This window comes from Lathyrus oleraceus, chromosome 7 (assembly GCF_024323335.1).
Source record: "Lathyrus oleraceus cultivar Zhongwan6 chromosome 7, CAAS_Psat_ZW6_1.0, whole genome shotgun sequence".
Lineage (NCBI taxonomy): Eukaryota > Viridiplantae > Streptophyta > Magnoliopsida > Fabales > Fabaceae > Lathyrus > Lathyrus oleraceus.
Genome location: NC_066585.1, coordinates 163,801,357 through 163,812,604, shown reverse-complemented (window position 1 = coordinate 163,812,604; position 11,248 = coordinate 163,801,357).

The following is an 11,248-nucleotide window of genomic DNA, read 5'->3' as shown; positions in this document are numbered from 1 at the left end:
AAGTCACTTTCTATTTTTGGAAAGTTTCCATCTGACTTTATTTTCTTCATTCTTGATGTTTGAAATGCCAAATGAAACTTGTTTAGACATGAATAAAGTGTCTCTAACCCTCTCCCCCCTCCAAATCCATCATCTTAGGCACAGTCGACCACAGTTGACTTTTCTGACTGATAGATGAATCTGGCTATGCACTGATCAAGTTGAGCCTCAAACTTCTGATGAAATGGCTCAACCATGTAACCCTAGCTTCCATAAGCTCCATATAATCATGAAATGATCCCCATATCCATTGAAACCCCCATCTCCTTGCCAAGCCCTGACTGGCACAATGCAGATGATTAGGGTTGACCAGAGGTCAAAACCCTAATCTCAAGGTATCTGATCAATCTCTTGAATCTCTTGGAGGATAACAAGACCATGATGATGATGATGTACCATTTCAACCAAGACAAAGCTCAACCTCCTTAAGAAATCATGAAACCCTAATTTGAATCACAAACCCTCAGATGGCTAGTGATCAATTCAATCAATGAAACCCTCAGCTTGCATCTTAACCTCTTATCTTCTGATCAAGACCTAGGAGGATGATTTGCATAAAGTAGCCACATGATATGCAACATGCTAATGACTAATGACCTAAGAAATGCAATGTAATATGTTAAGCTAGTCCCAAGAGAGGAGGGCAAATTTTGAGGTGTTACAGCTTCAAAGCAGCAACAGTGGGTTTGGGTTTGGTAACTTCCTTGCCTTTCCCTTTATCACCCTGCTTGGTGGGCCTTTTGTTCTGTCTCTTTCCATTTCCGATCATCAGAATGGACTTCCCTTTTGACTTCATATTCGACTCAGCACTTCTTAACATGGCTAGCAGTACAGGAAGAGATTTGTCCATATCATTCATATTGAAATTTAGGACAAATTGACTGGATCTATCTGGCAACGATTGCAAGACCAAATCAGTCGCAAGTTCCTTTCTGAGGGGAAAACCCAACCTCTCAAGGTTTTCCACATACCCAATCATCTTGAGCACATGGGGACCTACAGGGGCTCCCTCAGCTAACTTGCCTTGAAAAAGGGCTTTTGAAACTTAAAACCTTTCATGCCTTGCTTTCTCTTGATAGAGCATCTTCAGGTGTTCGATCATATCGAACGTTGCCATGTTCTCATGTTGCTTTTGCAACTCTGAGTTCATGGTAGCTAGCATGAGACAAGCAGTTTCATTGGCATCATCGACATGCTTCTTATAAGCATCTCTTTCTGCCTTAGGTGCAGAACTATGAGGTTCCTCTTCAGGAACAGGTTTCTCCAAGACATACAACTTTCTATCATGTTTGAGGACAATCCTCAGATTTCGGTGTCAATCCAGAAAATTTGTCCCAGACAATTTTTCCTTGTCAAGGATTGATCGCAAAATGTTGTTAGAGGTGTTTGTTGTCATGGTAATCTACATGAAAATAATGAAAATATAAGTATCAATAACATATTTAATTAGGCCTTTAATTAAATATGCTCCCACTATTTTACTCAAAACAAATGACCCTCACCATTTGATTCGAAAAATCCCGTTGGAAGATTTTCTAGTGGGTCGAGATCCATATTTCACTTTGTTTTAAGTCCGCGTAGGAGGATTACACACAACTAAGTTATTTAGGTGGGAACTCCTTCCAATTGTATCTAATACAACTCTCGAATATTTTAGTTTGGTGAGTAACTCCTTATTCCAATCCATCACATGGATCATTTCCAACTCTTGCTTCTAAACATATATAATCTTATTATAATTTGTTTAGTTAAGTTTGACCCATTGTTTTAACAATTGGATATTACAATTATCCCATCGCACCTTACTAATATAGAACATGCACCTCACGTAGGCGAAACCTACATTATCCGATACTAGTCTTGATAAGTGCTAAAACTTGGAAAGCATAAACTTAATATTTAATTTGAGGGAATTTGCAATTATTCTGATCTCACCTGCTTATTTATCATATAAATCGTCTCTCACATGCATCAACATACATTCACATGCATCAACATACATACATAATGAAACAGATATGGCCCCTAGCGCAATTGTTCTCCCAAGCCAATGAGAGAACCTAAGCTAACCTAATAACGATCTAAGCTTCTCCAAGAAAGATCTTCAAGGTTGTCCTCCTTTGATATTGAATTCTTCTCTTTCTTCATAACATTATATTACATAAAAGAAACTCGTTTTACATACGAGGGAGTGAGATGAGAAAAGAAGTTACATTATGAGATTAAAAGAGAGGCACGACACGCAGGTCGTATTTTAAAAACCCAAAACAAAATAAAGGAAAACTAAGGCCATAACCGATCACCACAAGGCAATAATAATAAACAAATTATTATTATTAATTTTAATTCTTTTAATTAATTAAAACCAAATTAAATTTCGGCGATCGATCACACTACGTAGAGTTAGCCGGGGGTCCGCTAAATCATACAATTCGAGTCGCCACCGCACTTCTAGATTTATTGACTAAATCAAAAGTAAATCATACAATTCGAGTCGCCACCGCACTTCTATTTATCCAAAGGAAAGGTTAGAAAGCGAACAAAAACTGAGAAGTTTTATCGAATCAAAAAACTAATAAAAATGTCAAAGATCGGGGTAAGGGGGTTGGCTATGCAATGGAAAGGTTTTAAGCACCAAAAACATCCTAGGTACTCCTAGGGAACCCTTTTCACAATTGTTGTAAGGTAGGTTGGTATTTGTGAAAATTTATTTGTGCAAACATGATTGGGGAGATGAGAGAAGAATGTACAAATTATTTACAATTTTGTGTTTGAATGGATAAACCCACTGCCTACGTACCATCTTAAAAAAGATTAGGATCAAAACCTCGTAGTTCGGGATAAAAATCTCAAAAGAAGTTGGTGAATTGATTGGTCCAAAAGCCTTAAGGTCTTTTGTTATCAAAGGGAGAAAACTCAACCTAAAACCACAAATCCACCATGTGAGGATAGCTTCAACATGCTAGTGAGGGGTTAACCATATAATAAGCATGGAAGTCTTATGGTCCATCACTAAGGATATAGGTGAGTATTATATCAACCTCAAGGATAACTCAAACCTAATAGCTAATGTTTATGAAAAACTTTGGTAAGGAGTGGCCATTGAAACCACAAAAACAATTGAGTGAGTTGTATTTACTAATGAAAAATATTTACAAAATATGGTCAAAGTTGACTTAAGGGCTCAATTCAAAATAAGTGTTATGAAAAGAAGTTTGGAAAATCAAAAGCATAATGCTTAGGTTTCTAATTTTGAAAGCAAATGTTAATGTTTGCACAAAAAGTTTGGCTTGGTTTAGAGTGGAGGGAAGAAGAAGAATGGCTAAGTCCTAAACATACAAAGATGAAGGAAGAGAAATAAAACCACAAATGGAGTTCCCTTCTTGAGATCATAGTGATGATCCAAGTAGCTCTCATCCTTTGGAATAAGCAAGCAAGTAAGCAAATACTCAAGCAATCAAGCATACAAATCAAACATACTCCTAGGAATCCTCCAATAGCTTTTGTATCTCTCACTTTGGATGCTCATGACAATGGTTCTTCAATTTGGCTCAATGTTTGGGATCCCTAGCACAAGAACACACACATCAAAGAGTTCCATAATACAAACAAATAATGGACAAGAGGGAGTTTAGAGATTAGGTCCTTTCCAAGTCCTCTTCAAGATTAAGCATTCTAAAGGCATGAGGCCTAGTTGCTCTTTGACATTTTTTCTTCTTTTATAGCATTCTAAAGGCATGAGGCCTAGTTGCTCTTTGATTCCATTTTGCATAGGGAATGTCCTAGAATATAAGTCCTTTTGTCCATTTGCATTTGGTTCATAACAATCAAAACAAAACACAAGCATAATAGTATATACACAATTATGTGCTCAAGTGAGCAAAAGGCAAATTGCAATTAACATAAACATGAGCTCAAGTGAGCAAAGGGGCAAAAGCAAATGAATAATATGTACAAGATATTAAATTGCATAAAAGTAAATTGCAAGAATTAAATGACTTGAATTAAAAGTTAATGGTCAATAGTTAGTGTTAGTGTGTCATAAGGCAATTTAGCGCTATGTTAAGCAATCGTAAGTGAACTAATGTAGTAGTCACACCTATCTGAGGCCGATCAATAAAAATATAGGCAACAAACACAAGTTAGAGACCTTGACTAGTAAGTCAAGCTCCTACAACTTGCCATGCCAAAAGAAAAGAAGAATGATCTTGTATTGATTTAGGTTTTTTGCTTGATCAAGAAGTAACCTATCCTTAATGCAAAGCCATTCACTTGATCTTTGATCAAGATGAATTAGATTTGAATCAAAGAAGGTTAAGCTTCCCATATATCAAGGCTAACCACCAATCTTTAACTCATTGATCAAAAAGAAAAAGATGAAGAAGAAGATGAATAAGAATGTACATGAATTGAAATTCAAATGAAATAAGCAAAGTACATTGGCCAAAGATGAATGGAATCAAGGTCAAACAATAGTAAACAGAAGCAAAATGAAACTTAGAAGTCAAGAAACAAATAAAATATTTTTGGTATTTTTGAAAAATAAAATAATACTTGAATTAAAATAAACAATTAAAGGTCAAACTTCAAATCCATTTCAAATCAACTTTGAAAAGTCCAAATGGATCATCCTAAGTTCAACAAGGTCAAACAAAGTTTGACAAAAAAAATTCAGCATTTTTAGAAACCAAAAACTATTTTTAAACAATTAAAAAATGAATAAAAAATAACCTAATTGAACTAAAATCTCAAATAAATCTCAAATCAATTAATAAATTGATGAGAATATTTTTCATAGATTCATCATCATTCAAAGAGGTTAAGAAAATATTTTTGCATTTTTTGAATATTGGAAACTATTTAAAATGAAATAAAAATAACCAGAAAAGTGAAAATTCATAAAAAAATATCAAATGACAAAATAAAAAATATTAAAAAACAGTTTTAGAAACTAGAAATTAAAAGGAAAATAATGCAATTGGTCCCATATTTTTTGGAATTAAAATGAAAGAGTTATAATTTTTTGAAATAAAAGGGAATAAATAAAATAAAAGTGGAAAATCAAAAATAACAAAAATCCAAGCGCGTTGGATCTGTGTTATTAAATAACCTGGCAGATCCAAGGGCTATGGCATGCGCACGCATCATGGACCTAGGTCAACTGAATAACACAATGATTTAATAAAAGTCATAAGATCTGATGGCTATGATATAAACTGGAGAACACATCCGAGGGCTAAGATTCAATCTGGCGCTGGGGACGGTGGTGTACACCACCTACTTCTCCGGCGAGCATGAAGATTCTGGTGGAAGTTGCAGACATGGAAAGTTAACCAAATGAAACGATCCTCATATCATTGGAAAGTTGGGGTGATGTACATCACCCCTGTACCATTGGTTTCTCCTCTAGACTCTCATATGAAGAGAAATCAGAGAGAGAAAATCATGGTGTTCAATCTGAACTTCATGGATTTGCAAAATTAAGAACACAATTCAAATGCCTCTTATGAGAGGACTTCAGCCAAGCCAATAAACACAAGAAATGAGATATAATCAGTGTGTTTCGATTGAAAAAATTTTGAGCATCAACCTTGAAAATGCAGATCTATGGAGCACGATCCTTCACCAATCTTGATTGCAGTGTGTTCTTCAAATGTAGATGGAGCAAGGCTAAGGAAATTAAATCCAATATTCAACCAAGGAAGTTGAAAATTGGATCTGAAAATTTGAAATGAAAGAGAGAAATTCCTTTAGGTGAGGTTTTGGATTCAATTCTACAGCATGTAAGGCGCCTTCAGGTTGGAAAATAGTGAAGCTGAGCATGCTTATTTATAGCAAAACCTGATGCAAGCAAGGTGAATTCCATGTGCATGAGTAATGAGGGCCTCCATGCATAGGCCTGTACAGGAGCATGGAGGGCCCAAATCCAATTGGAAACGCAAGCTGGGATGTAATTGAGTTGAAATGGACGTGCAGATGTGAATGATTTAGCTTGTGCATGAAGTTTGAACATGGTTTCCATAAATGCACCAAAATCTGCTCCTCTTCGAAAATGCATATTCCCAAAATGAAACATGGCCTTGTGGGTAATGGTTGGAAATATATTGACATGAGGATCAATTGTTATGTTGAATAAAAATTCATTTGGAATTGGGAAATTAGTTAAAATTGGTCATGAAGTTCAAGGTGCAATACATGTGCATGTGAAATTTTCCAAAATGGACCAACTTCAAGCCCTATTGTTTCAATGATGAAAGCCTCAAATGACAAAACCTTAAACACTAAAGTTGTATATCTTTTCAAGACAATAAATTTGGACTTCAATTTTGCATCATTTGGATTTTTTATGAGAAAGTTATGGGCACTTGAAGTTGGACTTTTTCACATTTCAATGCCTTTGGTCTAAAGTGACCTATAATGTTTTGCATTATCACATGTATTTCTTTTAGGATTATGAAAAATTGTTCAACATAACAAATTAATTAGACATATTTAAATTTCCAATGAATTTGATCCCACCTCAAAATCATGAAAAATGAATGAGTTAGATCCTTGGGAAGTTGACCCAAAATTAGGGTTTCAGTCAAAATGACCTATAATGTTTTGAAATGGATGATGACCTTACAAGCTTCAAATAAATTTTTGATGAACATGAAAGTTGTTCATATGGTTCTTAAGAACCTTTTTTATCTTGGGGTCATCTTCATTTGACAAACACATAAAAAGTTAGGTCTCAATGGATTTCAAAATAGTCAGATGAATTGACTGATCAACTTCTCAAGTCCATACCTCAAATCTTAATGAATTAATGATTGAGGACACTCAAATAAGCTCAAATATGCATGAAATGATTAATTAAAGAACTTCCCTTGATTTTATTTGATCATGGGTTGAGGTTGCTTCATGAGCAAGACACAGTTGATGGATAACTGGATTAGGGTTTCCTTGGGAAACAATCCTCAAACCCTTTGGTTTGCTTTGATCAAATTGACAAATTGAGATACTTGGGAGGCATATATGATGGATTAGAGCTTTGGTGCCCATTTTCATTCTTGCTTTCACCTTTACCTACCCATATCAATGAGCATAGGGTCTCCAAGGAGCCCCAGATCTTATGATTGCTCAAGCTACAAAACAAAAGATGTTAGTGACATGTTTTTGTGCTTTTGGTTAGTAAACAAAAGAAGAATAGAAATAATATACAATTCAAGCATGCTTGGTGGTCTCAAACCAACTCACAAGTTCCCACCCAAAGGTAAGGAGCCAAGATGTTATGATTCTTGAGGTAAATGCGATGTGCAATGATATGATGCCATGAGGGATCTTAGGGTCAAAATTGGGGTCTTACAGATGCCCCTATTTAAGGTCATTCTAGTCGGAGATATGAAGGTTAAAATCTTCGTGTCTACGAGGTAGAATGGGCTTAAATAATAACAAAGAGACGAATTTTGGTCCCTAAGAGACCTCATGATGCAAATGCGTGTATGCAAAAGTTAATACTCTATGGGGATATATGTCCACAAAGGATAAAAGAAATCAGGAGAAACTGAAAATCCATATGAGTAATACACTCATAAATGGGATAGAGACTTTGGGGACTTTACTGGGGAATAAAAAGGGATAAGATGCGTGAGCAGGTCACGACTTAAAACTTACTGAGAGACACTATCATACCCCAAAATTTGCCCGTTAATATTACGAGGCATTTTTCACGGCACTCCAACTTATTTTTCAAGACATTGATCTTAAGGGAACAAAGACCCAGCACACAGATGGCCAAATCCAAAAAAATGGCCCAAACTGGCATGCTCGCTAGGCGAGCAACTCCTTCGCCTAGCGAACCCTTCGCTACGCCACTCGCCTAGCGAAGCTTGCGAATACCAGAAAATTCTGGGCTTCATTCTGAGCCCATTAGGTCACAAAAATCATTATAAATAGCAGAGCTTCATTCAAAAGAAAAGGGGAACACAGAGACAGACGGACAGAAACCCTAACATAAGCAACACAGCAAACCCTGGAGGCTAACCCAGAGAATTCAGAGCAACCCTAAAGGAAACCCTGAAGGAAACTCATCTGCACCAAGGTTACCTCCGCCCAACTCAATCCGACTTGCCAATTCCAGGTTGCGATTCAATTGCAAACAGGTTTGCATTACTATTACCGCTTTATGTTCTTAATTTGCACATGGCATTATGGTTGAATTTATAAAGATATCTTAAGTTTTGCATGTGAATTTAAGTATGTATGAATATCTTGGATGTTTAACCATGTAATCTCTGTAATGGATGCCATAGGGTGTGAAGCTTGCTGAAATTGTACTGTTATCAAAACCAGAACCCGCAGCCGCTCGCTAGCACCTCGCTAAGCGAGCATGTAGCGAGTATTCGCTAAGCCTTCGCTAGGCGAGGCAGGAGCGAACGTGACAGTCGCTGACTTTTCTGTTCTGATTTTTGCTCATCTGACATGTTTTATCATAGCCATGCATTGTTTACCTGATCCTATTACTGTTGTGATTTCTTTTGTGGTGTAATTCTCGATTGCACCCTAATTTGGTATTCTGACCTGTTTGCTGAATTTTGTAAGGGTTCACATACTCCCGGAAAAGGTAGCTTGCTAGGTATTCCACTTTATTTGTGGGATACCCTTGTGGGGATTCATCCTAATTACTTAATTGATTTTAATTGGAGATTCATCCTAATTACCTAATTGATTGTAAAATATTGCCTTTGGATATGTGATCTTGGACCTCTCTTTGTTGCCTTACGGTATTACGGTATTACGGTCATGTCCCGCGAATGGGGGGATACCCTTAGCAAAGACCCTTCGATTAAATCATCATGTCCCTATAAAATAAATCATAGTCCCTCGGATGTTGCCTTCGAATATTTGATTTTGTCCCTCGATGCCCCTTCGGTGTAGCCTACGGTTAAATGATGATCGTCCCTTCGAGTGCTAAGGTATCCTTGCAAATGTTGCCTTCAATGACCAATCGATGACCCTACGATGACCCTTTACATCCAAAGGATAGAACTACTTACTTCTCAATAGTAAGGACAGTTTTACCCTCATAAGGATAGGAAATGCCCATAAAGACCTTGGGTAGGTATAACTCCTAAATGCTTGCTCACAGCTTAAACTACTTTTCACACCTCACACTTTTCAAAACCTCTATTAGAAAATCACCACTTGGCATACATTCGTACTAGAATCATTGTCAAGTTATATTTTTCTAAACAGCTTTCAAAATTAAACGAGATAAATACTTTGTATACATTCGTACAAGAATCATTACAAAGTTAAACTCTCTTTTCAAAACATTTTCTAAACAGCTCTCACACACTTTTTCAGACAAGAAAAACATAAGTGAAAGAAAAGTCGGTGGCGACTCTTGCTAACCGCGACATTTGCTTTCCAAAGCAAAAACACACAAAGTCAGTTCACCGTATGACAGACACGAAGGGATTCCATGAAAATAAATCAATGGAAAGACTCGAGCTGACGCAAAGATGCATGTATTGGGGAATATGCCAATACAACAAAACTATCCACAAAGGATACATCGGATAAAAATTCGAAATCAGAATGGGAAAATCCACTAAGGGACTTCGCTGGGGAAAATCCATGAAGGACCCAGCTGAGGAAAAAACAAATGAGGTATTACCGGTTACTGGGTAATAAGCTCAAGGAGACATGTGATCAAAACATTGATATAAGGGTGAGGGAACAACACGCTCGGGGAGAATGAATATCTAAGACCGGTATAAGGGTGATAGATATCAATCATCCAAAACATATGAGGAAAACCTAAAAAGGTATATTTCGACTCAGGAGAATCTGACTCCACAGGGGATAAAAGTCGTAATAGGGAGCAGAAAGGAAGGAACACCAGGGATACCGGTTACTGGGCATAGGATAGGTGACCAACCAGGCGCGAATTGGGGAATATTTCCAAGACACTCATCATCCAGAAGGAGGGCTGAAACAACAAACTCGATTACAGGATGGACATTCGATTCCATAAGGAAATACGAATCTTACTCGACTGGGGAAGAAAAAAACTTCGACTGAAGAGCGCATGAGATATATTATCTATTACCGTCAGAACGTAGATAACATACTCGCATGGAAGATTATCCACAACCGGCTACTGGGTTAATAAAGGATAAATCGACCAAAGAGAAAGGGCATCGGGATACCGGATACTGGGTATAAAATGATGACCAATCGTGAGAGAAACGATCATTACCAACAAAAGGGTAAATGAAAGATGACTCGCTGGGGATACATTGCTTTATCATAGCAATTATCTAAGAGATATATCACCGGTTACTGGAAGATATACTTGAAAGGTGAAGGAATATCAATACCGAATATTGGATAAAGATAACCGACAAGGAGGAGATTACATCTACCAGTTACTGGGTAGAAAACCATAGAAGAGAGTAACCGTCATCGGTTAGGATGAACAACAAGGGTTAACTCTGCAATGGGATAAAAATGGGGTTTACAACTACCGGTATGAGGGTAGAAAACCACAAAGATAGGACTTACGACTACCAGTTACTGGGTAGAAGGTCGCAGATTCCGCCGGGGAAAAGATGGATAATTACTAGTTATTGAGCAATCATTCATCTAAACTACGGGGAAGCTGCGAGGGAAAATAACAAGGGTAGTCAATCTAGGATCAAACTAGAGAGACACAATGAACAAGACTCAACCCAGTGAGGACATAACTCAGGGGAGCAATTCCATCCCAATACATATTTTGGGAGGAAACAGAAATAATAGTCATCCACGAGGATATAACTCAGTGGGGAATATGAAAGAAAGGGTAGACACTTTCTGCCTATGGGGCTGACTCTATACGGAGAGATCAGACACAAACATCTGCTTGGGGAAATATATATCACCAAATAGCAAGAGACAACAAACAAAGATATATGGAAAGGAATGCAACACGAATATCTGAATGTTATAAATATGCATGTATATGCGTGGTTTATGTATGATTAATGCTGACAAACAGACATATCTAACACAACCATGTCCAAGAATCAATGGACAAACATCCGGTACTACATCTCAAAAGAGAAAGCCAGACCCACTGGGGAAACTCCCAATCTGGTGGGGGCAGCAAATACCAGGAAACACCAATCTCTGCAGGAGAACAAGGCCAATGTTGAGGATCAAATGGAGTCACTGCCGGGAA